Here is a 12,635-nt window from a genome sequence, read left to right as displayed (position 1 = left end):
TTTTGATCAAATAAATGCAGCCTCTGCTAGCATAAGATAGTTTTTGTTTCATTTAATGTTCAAAAACATACATATAAGTGACATGCTAGTTGCATTTGGTTCAGTATACACAATTAGTATGATTACATAAATAGTATTAGTAGTAAATGTAAATAATAAGTATAAAAAAGTCAAAAGTTGCAAGAAAAGTTTATTTTGTGTTGTGAATGCAAAGTACAGGAACACGTTGGCCTATATTGATTTAGCCTTAAACATTACTTAAACATTACATTATTTTTTTTACAGTGTACCTTATGTACCTTATGTACCGTTTCTACCAAAACGATTACAAATTATGGTTTGTGAATGTAAAACATTCTTCACAAGTCGATTTAATTTCATAATCTGATGCAGTTTTCCGAGTGAAACTTTAAATAAGAAAAAAAAAATGTAGGGTGGCACTTTATTGTATCCATCAACTGAATCACGAATAATGGTCAAGTCGTTTTTAATGTGCGCTGAAGTATCATTCAAAATAAGACATGCAGGAACATGCATTAAATTAATAAACAGGGTCAATTTCATGTGTGCCTTTTTTTTCCCCAGGGAAAATGCTGTAGCAATAAAACCTGAACAGCTTTACCAATGTGTGCTATACAGAATGCACCCATCTTAAAGTCCATTTGCAGTCGAGCGACTGAGACTTTAGCGCGTGGCAGGGTCAGCCCAGCATGTCTTACGGTTCTGTTTGCAATTTTAGCAATGCCATGCTGCTTAAAGTTGGTTAAAATCGTATTTCACACAGCGCTAATGAAACATCACAGGTGCAAAATTGGAATAGACAATTTTTTGTGCAAGGCAGATACATTTTAACTGCTAGCATCAGTAAATTTAATATTAAGCTGCCGTAGCAAACGTGTATTAGCCTACGCATTAGCCTGCTAACTGTTCACTATCACCGTTTCTGTAGTTCCCGTCTCAGGTGAACCTGACGTCTGCTGAAAAACCAAGATTGAGGTCCTAATTCTGCAGTTTCTCCTGAACGTCCAGTAATATCAGCGCTAAACCCCTCATTTACATTCCAAGATTACGGAGAGGTGAGACTTCAGTAGGGTCTTTGGCCCTATTAATTACAGCTTTCCATGTGGAAGAGCTACTTCTGGGCTTAAATATAGGGTTAGGGTCCTCTTTGCTAGGGTTTGTCTATAAATCGTTTTAATTTCTGGTTTTAAGGCAAGTAGGTGCTCGAGACACCTTGCCCAGAGAGCTCTGAGAGAGACAAAGTGGTCTAAGATTAGTCCTACATCAATGTTCCTGCATTTAAGTCTAATCGCACCGGCACCTCTGATTGCTTCTGCAAATCGCCATGGATCATTTTTTGGTCCATTTGGACTAAAACCTGTATTTAATGAACTCAAGAAAGCTACAGTGGGGATGAAAACATCACAGAGTCATGTTTTAAGTCAACATTTAAAAAAGAAAACAATAAAATAGACTATTTTGCTTTTTTAAAAAGTAAGCTTATTTTTAGGACCACTAATATTTTTGTATTGTGACATTGTTTTTATGACAAGACACCCCAGGTAAATAGGGTAAAATATTTAGCTATAATAGATATCGCCATACTTGATTGATTGCATTAAGAATTTCAAACATTTTTAAGTTAAAATACGCTTAAATAGGGAAACGAGGCATTGTTCGATTAAATATGCCCTAATTTGCATGCATTTCCAGAACATAAATCTGAACATTGGATAAAGCCAAGTTCAACTTTCTTGTTTCATTTTGTTGACATATTAGAGGTAAAGTTTTTATTTACAGAGGGGATTTTGGAAATCTGTTTTTATCACACATAAATTAGAAAATACAGACAAACTATACATTTCAACCATGTTTTTTTTTTAGGAATAAAAACCCTGTGTAAAATCAGGTGGATAATAAATGAACAAAGCCTTCGGTAAAAACCTTCAGCATATAGATAGGAATAAAACTGTAAAGTTTGGTGTATATAAGTGCTGCTGAAACGGAGAAAGAACTCGTTTTGTGAAAACGGCCTTAAAAGATATACTCAGAAGCCTGAAACTCTCCACTAGTTTGAAACAACACGTTATCAAAAGCCAAATAGGCCAAAATCTTAAAATTGACCAGTGCGTGAAACAACAATATTTCCGCCTAAAGCATATTTAACCTACATTAAATGTGAATTCCATTCAAATCTATTACTTTGCAATAATGTTTTTGTATATTAAGCCTATACTCTAGAACAACTGATGTCAAATAAACCCAAAGCTATTATAATTTGCATGATTAGCCCACTATTAGACTAACCTACTATCAAATGAGCATTAGGAAGCTTCAGGATCAGAATGGAGGGTCGGACGGTTAAACCCAGAGAGGTTTTGAGCCGCTGGGTCGTGTGTAAATGGGCTATGATCACCAGCAGTTGACTGGCCGCGGCTCATTGGGCTGTAATTGGCGGTCAGTACCGCCCATCCACTCACACAACCCCCCTTCCGTTAGCAGCCCATTAAGTCATTGGTATTGACGCCCCTGAGGGGGATGCGTTCATGACACATAATTGAGACAGATTTATCCGATAAACCTCAGCTGGTCGCGTAAAACACCAACGGGTGACATATGATTACACACATTAAGGAACGCAACACTAATTCATCAGCTCTTATTAGTGGCACCTTAAAATACTTGAAACACTTTCTATCTTTTAACGTATTGGAAAAATTCATTAAACGTTAGTCGCCGCAAGCAATACATTTGACTAGTGACTCGGTTTGTATAAACAAACAAAACAGTGTTGATAGTTCATCAATGGAACAGACAGTTGCCACATAGACTTCCACTGGAAGTGCACGTTTGTTTGTTTTGATCATTTAACCCGGAATTAGAAAGTATATATATTTTTTTTAAGCATGGTAATGAGAGGTAATGGCCAAGCTTTATAATCCTGTATCAATACAGATTGCATAATTCCTGCTATAATGCACACATGAATGATCCCAGAATGCATTATGTACAGAATGAGCAGTAAATGATGCACTCCGCCTGACTGACTGCCTCTCCCATGGGCGGCCTGACGCGGGCTCTTGCTTATGGTTGGGTGGCGGTAGAGAGTCGACTTATTTAATATTCTATTCAGACTCAGATTGAATTTTGCCTGTTTTTTGTTCCAGTGCAAATTTTGACATTTCAATATACCGGCTCATTTAAATGTGCCACAGTTTGTCTATTGTTAAAAGTAGACCAGAGAGTGAAACTAGCTTTGAAACTTGGCTAATTAGAATAAAAGTACGTATAAATGAAAACTTTTTTTTGCAGATGAAAAGGTAAGTCATGCATAAGTTCAATGAAGCATAGTGTGCATAAGCATTAAGCATTGTTCGGTGCCATTTAAAGAAAATATGTTATAAATATTCTATAAATATGTAATAAATAAAGTCCCAAAGATGACTTGTTCAATGCAACAAGTAAAACTTCATTTATAATTCAGAGTTATGAGAGAATTCATTCTCAAAAGGAAAAAAAAACAAGCCAAACACAACAGTCCAACTTAATAATTGAACAAATATTATGTGATCTCTCAACAACCAGTAAACTTTCCAATACTAATTACGAAGAAGACATTTGGGATAGTCGGTGTGACTATTACCCGCTCTGCCCTCTACAGCCAAGTGAACGCACACCACACTCCTGTGCCCAGCCATAAATCACTGCTTATCTTAAAAAAACTCATTTACATTTTGGCACAGACGAGTCGCGGACTGACGGGAATCATCAGGAGAAGAAATCCCAAGGGACTCACCTTCCGGCAATCTTCCACAGTGAAGCGGCAGGGAGAAAACGTAGCAACGGCTCCATCCGTACGGATTGTGAAGGCAAGTAGGCTCAAGTCCTCTTAGATTCCCACATGTTCAGTAACGGTTTCCAGCTGAAAGAAGGTGTCCTCCTTCGCCGACTCACCCCGTGTCCGTACTGCATTGAAGACTGGATCTGCTCTCCCCACAAAACAAACACACGCAGGTTTTTTAGCAGTGTAACCCTGAGTCAGGCCTGCCTTTGAAATGCTCTCTAGCCCACAACACAGACGGCTTTCATTATCTGCGGAGTCGCAGCGAGGCCTAGCTTTAAAAGCTACTGATTTCTTTTTTCCTTTAGCCTCCCACACAAAGGAAGGGCAGTTTGTAAATTACTTGCTCGTTTCAGCCCAACAAAAGGTACTTTCATTGAAACTCCCCCTTCCATTTGATTTTGCTCAAATTTGATTACAAGGATTGAAAAAGGAGAAAAAAAAGAGGAAATAGAAAGAAAAAAAACAGATGGCGTCTGCATTCAGCGCCTTGAATGGCTTTATCTGGGCGCCTTTTTAAACTGTGGCAATCCACAAGCATTTCGGTCGGCTTCAAAAAAGAACTTGACAAAAATGATCGGTTTGCCATTTCTCGTACGGAAAAGCACAAAGAAAAGCCTTTTCTCCCTCTTCTCTCCTTTTCTTCTACGCTATCGCCCGCCTGGATCAAAATAATGGAGATTAGGTATTTCATTAGAAATTATAGCTGGATATGGAGTAGGCTGTCATATTAATAGCAACCTGCCTGTGGCCCTTCACCATGTGCAAATTCACCTAGACAATAGACTGAGGGAGACCATATATTGAACCTCTGATTCAAGCCTGATCAATTTTCCATCATCAAGACGTTTAACAAAGACGTCGCGCGCGGCTGGCCTGCCGAGAGCCCCCTCCTTGCCAAAATAGTTCAAACTAAACTAAACACACATTCTCTGCCACAAAAAGAAGCATTCTCTCTGTAGAGAAAGGAAAGCGACGCGGGCTATAATTCCATTTCTATGGCCCAATGGGCATTTCAGCATGCACTTGTTTTCAGCTGTAGATAATTACAGGCTGTGGCAGACCGAAAAAGAAGTGGGAACAAACAGAGCGCTGGGCTGCATTATTCTGCACTTGTGTCGAAACGCTTTCAGCTTGAGCAGAAGACGGTTGTGCGCTCAAACTCGAAAAGCTGGTGGCGATAAAACCGGCAAAACATGTCACAGATAACACGAACTTGCAAAACAATATTTGCCGCTTTTATTTGGAGTGGCCTACAGTACATTCAACATATATACATAGAAAGTGTAGGATGTATTCGGGTTGATTGGGACATTTCTCCCAGTCATCTCAAAGGCAAAAGTGTACCAATCAACCTGAATTCACCCTTTGTGTTTCACATTGGAATCAAACCCATGATCTTGCCATTGCAAGCACAATCCTCCACAAGTTAATGGGTTAATTCACCCCAAAATTAAAAATCTGTCATCATTTATGAACCCTCATGTTGTTCCAAACCCATAAGACCGTCATTCATCTTCGTAACACAAATGAAGATATTTTTAATGAAATCAGAAGGGATTTCTGTCCCTCCATTGAAAGTCTATTCACCTAAAACATTCATAAAGTGATCTTAAAATGACTGAATCATGCAGTTTAATCCAAGTCTTTTGAAGAGAAACAATCGCTTTATATGATGAACAGATTGAATTTAGACTTTTATTCACGTATAAACATTGATCAGTGAACACAGAGAGCTCAACCACACTTGGTTGACGCACAAGAATGAACCTCATTGGTTCTTGCTGAAGCTCAAAACTTCTGTATAACACGAGAATGAACCTCATTGGTTCTTGCTGAAGCTCAAACGTGCTGCGAAACATGAAAATGAACCTCATTGGTTCTTGATGAAGCTCAAAACTTCTTTATAACACGAGAATGAACCTCATTGGTTCTTGCAAAAGCTCAAACGTGCTGTGTAACATGAGAATGAACCTCATTGGTTCTTGCTGAAGCTCAAACGTGCTGCGTAACACGAGAATGAACCTCATTGGTTCTTGCAGAAGCTCAAACGTGCTGCGAAACATGAGAATGAACCTCATTGGTTCTTGCTGAAGCTCAAAACTTCTGTATAACACGAGAATGAACCTCATTGGTTCTTGCAGAAGCTCAAACGTGCTGCGTAACATGAGAATGAACCTCAATGGTTCTTGCTGAAGCTGAAACGTGCTGCGTAACACAAGAATAAACCTCATTGGTTCTTGCAGAAGCTCAAACGTGCTGCGTAACATGAGAATGAACCTCATTGGTTCTTGCTGAAGCTCAAACGTGCTGCAAAACATGAGAATTAACCTCATTGGTTCTTGCTGAAGCTCAAACGTGCTGCGTAACACGAGAATGAACCTCATTGGCTCTTGCTGAAACTCAAACGTGCTGCGAAACACGAGAATGAACCTCATTGGTTCTTGCAGAAGCTCAAACGTGCTGCGTAACACGAGAATGAACCTCACTGGTTCTTGCTGAAACTCAAACGTGCTGCGTAACACGATAATGAACCTCATTGGTTCTTGCAGAAGCTCAAACGTGCTGTATAACTCGAGAATGAACCTCATTGGTTCTTGCTGAAGCTCAAACGTGCTGCAAAACACGAGAATTAACCTCATTGGTTCTTGCTGAAGCTCAAACGTGCTGCAAAACACGAGAATTAACCTCATTGGTTCTTGCTGAAGCTCAAACGTGCTGCGTAACACGAGAATGAACCTCATTGGCTCTTGCTGAAACTCAAACGTGCTGCGAAACATGAGAATGAACCTCATTGGTTCTTGCAGAAGCTCAAACGTGCTGTGTAACACGAGAATGAACCTCATTGGTTCTTGCAGAAGCTCAAACGTGCTGCGTAACACGAGAATGAACCTCATTGGTTCTTGCAGAAGCTCAAACGTGCTGCGTAACACGAGAATGAACCTCATTGGTTCTTGCAGAAGCTCAAACGTGCTGCGTAACACGAGAATGAACCTCATTGGTTCTTGCAGAAGGTCAAACGTGCTGCGTAACACGAGAATGAACCTCATTGGTTCTTGCTGAAGCTCTAACGTGCTGTGTAACATGAGAATGAACCTCATTGGTTCCTACTGAAGCTCAAACGTGCTGTGTAACACGAGAATGAACCTCATTGGTTCTTGCTGAAGCTCAAACGTTCTGTGTAACACGAGAATGAACCTCATTGGTTCTTGCAGAAGCTCAAACGTGCTGTGTAACACGAGAATGAACCTCATTGGTTCTTGCAGAAGCTCAAACGTGCTGTGTAACACGAGAATGAACCTCATTGGTTCTTGCAGAAGCTCAAACGTGCTGCGTAACACGAGAATGAACCTCATTGGTTCTTGCTGAAGCTCTAACGTGCTGTGTTACATGAGAATGAACCTCATTGGTTCCTACTGAAGCTCAAACGTGCTGTGTAACACGAGAATGAACCTCATTGGTTCTTGCTGAAGCTCAAACGTTCTGTGTAACACGAGAATGAACCTCATTGGTTCTTGCTGAAGCTCTAACGTGCTGTGTAACATGAGAATGAACCTCATTGGTTCTTGCAGAAGCTCAAACGTGCTGCGTAACACGTGAATGAACCTCATTGGTTCTTGCTGAAGCTCAAACGTTCTGTGTAACACGAGAATGAACCTCATTGGTTCTTGCAGAAGCTCAAACGTGTTGCGTAACACGAGAATGAACCTCATTGGTTCTTGCTGAAGCTCAAACGTGCTGTGTAACACGAGAATGAACCTCATTGGTTCCTACTGAAGCTCAAACGTGCTGCGTAACACGAGAATGAACCTCATTGGTTCCTACTGAAGCTCAAACGTGTTGTGTAACACGAGAATGAACCTCATTGGTTCCTACTGAAGCTCAAACGTTCTGTGTAACACGAGAATGAACCTCATTGGTTCTTGCTGAAGCTCAAACGTGCTGCGTAACACAAGAATGAACCTCATTGGTTCTTGCAGAAGCTCAAACGTGCTGCGTAACACGTGAATGAACCTCATTGGTTCTCATGCTTGAGCTTCTGTTTACCAAATTTGAATACTGTAAACATTGTTTGCTGATCACTGTTTATATGTAAATAAAAGCCTAAATTAAATCTGTTCATCACAGCGATCGTGTTTCTTCAGAAAACTTGGTTTAAATCCCTCTATTCTTATGGATTTATTTTACGATCTCTTTGTGAAAGATGTGAATAGATTTTAAATGGAGGGACAGTTATATCTCAGATTTCACTAAAAATATCTTAATTTGTGTTTGCGAAAATGAACGAAGGTCTTATGGGTGCATGAGGGTACATAAATGATGACAGATATTTTGAGTGAACTAACCGTTTAAGCTGCAAGAACATGAAAAAGGAAACTTTTTTCATTTAAAATTTTCAAAACTTATAGAGTTTGTTCATCTTTGTGTCCAAACCAATGGAAAAAAATAATGTATAAATGTCACGGTTCATGTGTTCACTGACTCATTCTCTATCTCTCTCTCTCTGTGTATGTGTCTGTGTCGGCTGATTGTCACTGATGAGCTGATCGGCGACAGCTGAGGCTCATCAACTCAGCTATTTAATGTCTGTGCTATCCGTCCTGTGTTGTCAGATTGTTTGGCTTTCTCCTGCCGTCCAGTTCCTGTTTGAGTTCTCAGGAATTATTATCTGGTATTTCTTCGTGTTCTTGTGGGGATTCTGTTCCCGTGGCTGTGGACTCTTCTCAGCTGGGTTCTTCACTAGGATCTTTGCCCACTGCGTCCCTGCGTTGCCAAGAGCAGCAATCATCTGCACCAGCCGTCTGACCCTCGATTTCTACTTCATTCTGAACTTGCCAAATAAATTGTTACTATTTCACATCTGCGACTAAATCCTCATTTACACGTGACAATAAAAAGTTTTAGAGTAGTATAGAGTTTTTCATGTTTGTTTATGTATCCTGCATGTTTTGCAGAAACCACCTCTTCCAAAAGAATGATAATACAGTTTCTGATTTTGGGGGCTTTATGGCAGGAATATTAGTTACATTATGTTCTTAAGTTATAACAATAAATTATAAAAACAAACTGTTTCATGCATTATTTTGCAATTCCTCAAAAAGTTTCTGAGCAATCACAAATGACGCTGTTTCACATATTTGAGAAAGTCGAGTTTGGCACATAGTAGGTTTGTGATGAGATACGGTAATACTGGTAATACTGGTTAAGCTTGATGACATTTTATACCAGTTTAAAGGTACTTAAACTTCCTTGACAATGTCAGTTTCTATATCAAATATCCTAAAGAATTAAATAGTCTTAAATAATGATCTTGCTGCTTCTCAGTTGAACGGATACTTTTCATTCACAAGGAGTGCGTACAAAGCAAGTGGTTGCTGGGGTAATGACCAATATGATACCTGCAAGTGAACAGACCTTGCATCTAAGTTTACAATCAAACTGCCTTGCGTTATTGTTTAGGCCCAAGGGGTCAGAAACTTTTTTTTTTCATGAAGTGCCATTTTTTAGTTTCCATGTTAATCACTGTTTCACACCCAGTTACGCGTGAATGGAATTTGCACACTGTAACACAAAGTTGAAGTGTTCAGTTGCCCAGAGAGAGAAAAACTGGTTCCACTGGTGTCAGTGGAAAATATGCACATGAGACAAGAACTAGCCTATCTTCCAGCTTAATGAAATGACTTAAAGGGATAGTTCACCCAAAAATGAAAATTCTGTCATTATTTACTCACCCTTATGTTGTTCCAAACCTGTATGAGTTTCTTACTTCTGTTGAACAAAAAATAAGGTATTTTGAAGAATGTTGGTAACCAGTTGACAGTAGCCATTGTCTTCCGTAGTAGGGAAAAAATATTATGCAAGTCAATGGCTAACGACATCTGTCTGGTAAAATGACATGAAATTGTTTCAAGTTACGTGTCATCTAGCAACAACCTACACATCCCAGTATAAACGTTCCCGATAATTGATTTGTTATTAAACCAGCTATTAAAGTGGTTCAGAAACCACTGTAATTTAAACAGAAAAGCAAGCATACTGTATGCATGATTTATAACCATTGCCTTACATAATGCAGCAAAACAAAAGTTTATTCACATTCTGTTTGGATTATAAAGCGTGCAAAGAGAGCTCCAATTATAATCACTAAAAAAGCTATCACCTCAATTCATCACAATCTCACAAAGTTCTGCTATAAGCAATGAAGCTGACTGCACAATGAATCTTTTATTTAGCCTACATAATTTCTACACTGTTATAAGTTAACTTACAGTTAACATGGGTAGGGCAGGCCTTGCATCACCTAAGATGTGGGCCAAAGCCTCAAAGACAGAGAGGAAAAAACTGGTGATCTTCGAAGTGGTGAGGGAGGAAGAGGAGGGCTACAAGATCAAAGCAGTGAGCCAGTGCCAGCAAGGGAGATGGAAAACCTGGGAGGCCACCATCGACAGGGTCGTGACGTGGGCCGATTTGTGGAGAATGCCTCAAGCAAGGCTGAGCTTCCTAATCAGGGCCACGTACGACACCCTACCAAGCCCCCAGAATCTGCATCTCTGGTACGGCTCAGAGGAGATCTGCCAGCTTTTCAGCCATCAGAACCACAGCTTACAGCACACCCTGTCCAGCTGCAAAACGGCACTGACCCAAGGACGTTATGGATGCCGTCACGACCAGGTCCTGTGAAAATTAGCTGAAGTCATCGAAACACGTAGACTGGAAGCCAACAGGGCCAGCCCAGTAACATCTCATGTGCTGATTCAGTTCGTGAGGCAAGGGGGTGAGACATTAAGCAGCAAGACAAAGGAGTGGTCCCTGCTGTCAACCGGTGGCAACTGGGAGCTGAGAGCTTGATCTTGATCGCCAGCTGAAGTTCCCACAACAGATCGCCGTAACCTCCCTCCGGCCAGACATCGTGCTCTAGTCTGCTATCGCAAGAACAGTCATTATGGTTGAACTGACTGAGCCATGGGAAGACGGCCTGGAGTCTGCTATTGAGAGGAAGAAGGAGAAGTATGCAGACCTTTCAGCTGCATGCACAGAGGCAGGGTGGAGTGCTTTCACCTATCCAGTGGAAGTAGGCTGTCGAGGCTTCACTAGAATCTCCACTCAATGGCTCCTGAATCCTCTCGGTGTCAGAGGCGCCAGGGTGTCAAAGGCACTAAAAGATCTGGCTGAGGAGCACAAATGGCACTGGCGGAGGTGCGTCAGGCAGAAATGCTTCGCAGGTATATCCAACAGAGACCTTCTGACAGTCTGAGGAGCAAAAAGCTTAATACTTTTTCATGAGGTGCAATGTGCAAGAAGATTTTGAGTCTTTGTGATACAGAAGACCATCAAGAACAGCGAAAAGAGAATCTTCTTCCGGCGACATACCCTTACCCTTCTCCAACACACTAAACAGCTTCCTAACATCTGGGTCATTCAGCTCTAGGCTTCTCAAGTGATCTCTGAGCGTAAACAGCACAGGCATAAGCAAGTCCATACCCCCAAGAACAGCGCAATCAGGGAGAACGTCAAGCGGCTGACCACAAGAAAGTAAGGGGTTTCAAGTCACACTGTCACGCTATTGGACACTCCAGGTTTATGGATAATCTCAAAACTGCCAGTGGGGTTTAGTTGGGACATCAACGACTTACCACTGCTGTGATCTGAAAAAAACTGTGACATGCAGTCCATAAATGTATGCTCTCAAATACTCAAGTGCCCAAATTACCGCTAGGCGCTCCTTCTCAGGGGTAGAGTAAGGGTGTTCAGACTTGTGCAAAGCACGGCTGGCATGAGCAACTGCACATTCTCTACCTTCCTCATCCCCGAGAACTGTCTCACCTGCCTAGTGTTTACTAGAGTAACAAAATCAACCACCGCCTTCACGTTCTCCTCGTTAGGTAGGATACTGTCTTTGGTGACCCGATACCCTAAGAAGGTAAGTTCCTTCCAACAGAACTGACACTTTTCCAACTTCATCAACAGACCAACAGACTTAAGCCTAGCCAAGACCTCCTCTAAAGGTAATGATACATAGCAACTTTTTTTAACAATGTTGCCGGGTAATGTTGCTAGGGCACTTTCCCATTGAGAATGGGCAAGAAATTTCGGTAACACTTTATTTTACAGTGTCATTGTTACATAAGTTACATGTAATTACTGTAGTAATAACTATAAATTATGCATAATTACATGCAATTAACCCTAAACCAAACCCTCATCCTAATCCTAACTCTATAGTAAGTACATGTAGTTAATTATTATTACTCAGTACTTAAATGTATAATTAAACTGTAATACTGACACCTTAAAACAAAGTGTAACCGAAATTTCTATCTTGATACTTTAGATGGGTCGTGGGCCCTGTGTCTCACCTGGCTGCCCGTTGATGGTCAACAACATTTGTCAAAGGGTTGCCCTGTGTATCATCACCTTCAGTCTATCAGGTGTTGCTCAGACATGGGCGAGGAGACTACAATTTCGTCCAGATAAACTGTGCAAGACTTGTTCATGAGCCTCTGAAAAGTGTCTGAGGTATTACACACGCTGAAAGGTAGAACACCGAACTGGAACAACCCATGATCAGAAATGAAAATGAAGTGAAGGTCTTTGGCCTTGACGATTCCTCCATGGCCACCTGCCAATAGCCCTTGGCTAAGTCAATTGTGGACACAAAATTGCCTCTAGCTAGAAAATCAAGGAAGTCGTCTATTCTCGGAAGCAGGTACGAGTCTTTCACCGTAAAACGGTTCACCGGAAGGCTTTTGAACGATTACAACTGGTGTGGCCCACGGCCCCGATGCTGCTTCAA

The 12,635-nt window shown here is 40.9% G+C and overlaps 1 protein-coding gene across 4 annotated transcripts in view; it reads right to left on the bottom strand.

Annotated features, from left to right (window-relative positions):
* LOC309475376 (uncharacterized protein) overlaps positions 1-12,635 on the bottom strand; it is a 140,977-nt gene that overhangs the window by 119,149 nt on the left and 9,193 nt on the right. For 3 of the 4 annotated variants that reach the window (XR_014197616.1, XR_014197618.1, XR_014197619.1), the window contains one exon: positions 3,797-3,984. The exons of the other annotated variant lie outside the window; for it this stretch is intronic. The gene's annotated coding sequence lies outside the window, so the exon portion shown is untranslated. The remainder of the gene's footprint in view (positions 1-3,796; positions 3,985-12,635) is intronic. 4 annotated transcript variants of the gene reach the window in all.

The sequence above is a fragment of the Leuciscus leuciscus genome (genome assembly GCF_965113295.1).
Source record: "Leuciscus leuciscus genome assembly, chromosome: 15".
In the NCBI taxonomy this organism is placed as follows: domain Eukaryota; kingdom Metazoa; phylum Chordata; class Actinopteri; order Cypriniformes; family Leuciscidae; genus Leuciscus; species Leuciscus leuciscus.
The sequence above is the reverse complement of the archived record's forward strand: the minus strand, read 5'-3'. Positions and strand labels throughout refer to the sequence as shown.